This window comes from Marmota flaviventris, chromosome 6 (genome assembly GCF_047511675.1).
Source record: "Marmota flaviventris isolate mMarFla1 chromosome 6, mMarFla1.hap1, whole genome shotgun sequence".
NCBI classification, from domain to species: Eukaryota; Metazoa; Chordata; class Mammalia; order Rodentia; family Sciuridae; genus Marmota; species Marmota flaviventris.
In genome coordinates this window covers 52,016,612-52,021,006 of record NC_092503.1, presented here as the reverse complement: position 1 = coordinate 52,021,006, position 4,395 = coordinate 52,016,612, and the positions used below count along the sequence as shown (strand labels likewise).

Here is a 4,395-nt window from a genome sequence, read left to right as displayed (position 1 = left end):
AAGTTTTTTTTTTTTTTTTTTTTTAACCCAAGCAGAAGGGGCACTCAGGAGATAAGAATTGTTGAGATTTATGGGGTTCAAAGTTCAGACTTATCAGGCCAGCAAGGTTACAGAGGAGACAGAATTAAAGTAACAAAGGATGACTACTCAGAGAGGCAGATGATCCGCTACAATTTTGCACTGAAAGGTAGAAATCTAAGGACTGGCTTTAATAAATAAATAATGACCCTTTGAGGAGAGATGAGAATGAAGAAAACAAAGGAATATCTAAGTAAAAATTTTATGATTCTAATGGAAATGGGTACAGGGGTGTGGGGGATGGGAAAAGGAGGCGAGGGAGGGACACAGACACTGACCAATGGAGGTGTGCCCCGTGGAAGGGAAGGATATCTGCTAGACCAGCGAATTCCCCTCCTCCTCTGACCAGTCTGGTTCAGGAAAATCTACATTCGTCATGAGCAAATGTCGTAATTCATAGCCATAGTGCAGCTTCCAACTGTCAAAGAAGATTACATGATGCCTTTTTATTTCAGATGATCGTAGACTGCAAAACCCTTTACAGTTGGACCGAGTTCTCCATTTTGCATTTGATTTTTTGAAACAGAATCCCAGCCACGCACAGCTTTTTGTTTTATCTGTGGATCTTCCAAGGTCTCCCTTGGCTGTGTGCAGGCTGCTTTTGTTCTCCGCTCGCTGTTTTAAGTGTAGCTTTGCTGCATTTCCATTTTCCCCCTATTATTCAAAAACAAGTACTTATTTGAATCAGAGCAGAAAAAAAATACTGAATAGAATGAAGCATTGCTTTCCTCCTCTCAAACACGGTGAAGTCATGGTTTAGTGATAGCAATGGCAATGATTAATGTTTTGCACTTTCACTTAGAGACCTTCAGGAATGTCTAAACAAATATTTTCTGAAATGCACAGGTAAGAGGAGGGAGGTAAAGTGGCTCACGAAGGATTGCTGATTACAGTCTGATTTCTTCCCTTCCTAATTATCTCAAAAATTATGCTTTGCTGAACAGTCCTGGAGCTGCAAACTTAAATCAAACTACAGTCCACTGAAGTAGGAAAATTATGCATTTTACATAAATGATGTGGGCAAATTATTATTCAATTTTTAACAGGGTTTTTTTTCCCCCATTCCTTTCCTGTGCACAATGTAATATGGTTAATTTACCAGAAAGCATTGTTATTCATTCCCTAATTCTCTAGGCAACTGCTGTCATTTGCTTACCATTTCCTTGCTCTTTGGGAATTGACAGACCTTCAGCTCCATTTAGGGAGGTTTGGTTGCCCCAGCCATCTCTAGAGGCTTGGCTACCCTCCTGGTATCTTTCAGTGCTCACCCCTTGGGAGGAGTCTAAAAAAATGAAAGGATTCACATACTAGGATTTTAGTTTATGAGTGGCTTAAATGAATCCTTTGGTAAACACACATAAAAAAAAAAGATAAAATCTCTTGTGATATTTCCCCACAGTATTACGTGTATGCTTTTCATTAAAAACACTATCTGAGTAATACCCATTTCATTCTCTCTTGCTTCCAATTAGCTAACCATTGATTATTACATAGCAAGCACTTGATCATTAACCAAAGGAAAAAAACATCCTGAGCAAAACAGCCAGAATACCTTACAACTGCTAGCTTGCACCTTCCTTCATGGGTTTACATATTCAAGCAAAATAATAATCAACTTATAAATAGGAGAATGACTCTACTAATTGTTATTTTATTTATTGACTTTTTTGGTACCAAGGATTGAACCCCAGGGTGCTTAATCACTGAGCCACATACCCAGTCCTTTTTTTTTTTAATATATATATTTTATTTAGAGACAGAGTCTCACTAAATTGCTTAGGGCCTCACTAAGTTGCTGAGGCTTGTTTTGAACTCTGGATCCTCCTGCCTCAACCTCCTAAGCCTCTGAGATTACAGGCATGCGCCACTGCGCCGGGCCCTCCTACTAATTGTTATTAAGAGAGGTAGTGAGGGGTTATTCTGAGCATTTTATTCCCATACTCTATACATATATTTCTTCCAGATGGGACATTAGAGCTAACAACTTGTCTAAAACTTTTCTATTATTGAATGTTGTTATCTACAATATCTTCCATTTTTTAGCCCATAAATCAGAATAAATGATGATGATCTTGTGTACTCTTTAACTGGAGAGGAGAGGAGAGGAGGAAGGGGGAGAAAGATTTTTTTTTTTTTAAGGTATGGTTCTATTTTTCTGCATTTAAGCCCATTTGCTGATTACCTTCAGTATTTAAAGCATCAGGTAGCCCCAACTGTGGGCTGGGGATCAGAAGGTAACACGTTCAAAGACAAGCATCGTTGGACCCCTATTTTTAAGCACTTGTCTTGAAGACTGAATTTAGGTGCCACTTCTCCCAGGAAGCCGCCCCTGCACTCCCTGTGCTGAGCTAAAGGTTACTCTCATGCTAATTCCTGTGCTTCCATCTATAGAAAGCTCACTGAGCTAATTTTATGGGTCTCCATCCTCACTGAACTGCCAATGCTCATCACCCGTCTTTGAATTTCTAAGAACTTTCTTTGAATTTCTTCACTAAGCACAGTCTAGCCCACAGGAAGCAGACAATGAAAGTTTGGTGAAGGAATGCATGAGTAGTCCATACCTGTGCCTGCGGTCATTGCCACCTTCATTCCACTGCCTTGAACAGCCCTGGCAAGGGCTCCTCTCTTTCTGGCTGTGGTTTCTTCCTCCCTATCCAATGTCTCTGTCTCTCCTTCTCCTCCTCCTCCTCGCTGTATCTTGATTGAGGAGGCTGACTGGACTGGACCTTTACTTTCAGGTGGCTCTGGGTGATTTTCTTCTTTCTTCCCATCAGCAAATCCTCTATCTTCTGCCCCATTCTCAATCATGGAGTTGTTCTTTGGTGGGTGAAAAACCGAAATTAGGTAAGAGAATTCCCTATTAATGGGGGCCAATATTCCCTTTCCCAGGTACAGTGTCAGTGTATCCACAGGAAGTTTTCACGCACTGTGTGGCTCACCTGAGCTGCAGGAGCTCCTGTGGACATGCAGAGGTGCGCCAGGGATCCTACACGTCACAGGCTGGGTACGTTGTACAACAAGATGATCTGGAAAATAAAATAAATACACATCTTTTGTATAAAGATGAAGATGATATCTTCAGAAATGGAATGTCAGGTTCTTTATAAAATTCCTAAGTTAAAATGAGACCTTGGAAGTACTCTGAGACTATGTACCCCTTGGTGCCATTAACTTTATGCTGCCCCTCGTTTCAAGAGGTATAACTTTATTCCCCTTGGTGTTGAGACATGTTTTGGGGAAAGGCTTGGGTAGCACCAAGGGTATAGATTGGACGTTCATATCGTATCTCAAAGACTGGTGACCACACATTGATAATTGGCAGGTTAGTGCTGAGGGCAGCATGCTATATTCCCCGTGTTCTTAGCAGGTTCTTAGGTAAATGGGTCATTTGAAGGTAAACCATTCACCCACTTGATGGCGGGCATCGTGCCTCTAACCATCCTTCCATCCATCCAACATCTGCCATAAACTCAACACTGTTCTACAGCTAGAATAACGATGGAATGGAGTTGGCAGTTTCTGTTCTTGAGGAGTGCACAATCTGGCAGAGAAAACACATTAAAAAAAGAACAGTGTTATTAAACACACTGGTGGTATTAAAACGTGAGAATAAGTTTTATAAAGTATTTGAGAGAGGAGCATAGTGTTCTGACTGTTGTCACTGATTAGTTCCTGCAATATTGGAAAACTACTAGTTTTTATTTACTGCCTCAGAATTTTTTCTTTTCTTTTCCTTTTTTTTTTTTTTTTTTTTTGTGGTGCTGGGGATCAAACTTAGGTCCTCACACATGCTACGCAAGTTTATACCACTAACCTATATTCCCAGACCTTAATTTAAAAAATAAAGGTATACTTGTCTCCTGTCCCAGCTCTGTGAGATTCTGAATATTTTGTAGGAAAGAATGAGGTATGATTTAGGAGTTTATTATGAAAACTTCCAAGGAATGGTATATATAAATTATAAAGGTCCATTTGGTATTTCAAAGATATTGAAGGTACTATCTTTTTATTATATTCTTCTATGGAATTATAAAGTCTTTTTGAGAATTAAATAAAATAAACACACATAATTGGTAGTGCTTTAAAAACCTATATCCCACAATATTGCTTTGGAATTTGTTTAAGCTTCCTTTATTTTCCCCTCCAAAATCAAAGCCAGTCTTCCACCTTCTTCTCTAACACTCTATCTTCCTTCCAGCAAATATTTGATTGAATTCCAACCTAATCGAATTCCAACAGTATAATGTATATGGTAGGAAAGTCAACAAAAGTCATATAAAGCTATTAAAAATACATTTCAGAAACAAATTCACCAGA

At 39.3% G+C, this 4,395-nt stretch overlaps 1 long non-coding RNA gene across 1 annotated transcript; it reads right to left on the bottom strand.

Moving 5' to 3' along the window:
* Positions 1-266: 266 nt before the first annotated feature.
* Positions 267-3,827, bottom strand: LOC139706219 (uncharacterized). The gene is made up of 3 exons (XR_011707855.1): positions 3,018-3,827; positions 2,640-2,895; positions 267-732 (listed from the first exon to the last, which is right to left on the bottom strand). It is a non-coding gene; the product is annotated as an uncharacterized lncRNA (long non-coding RNA).
* Between the last annotated feature and the right edge of the window lie 568 nt (positions 3,828-4,395).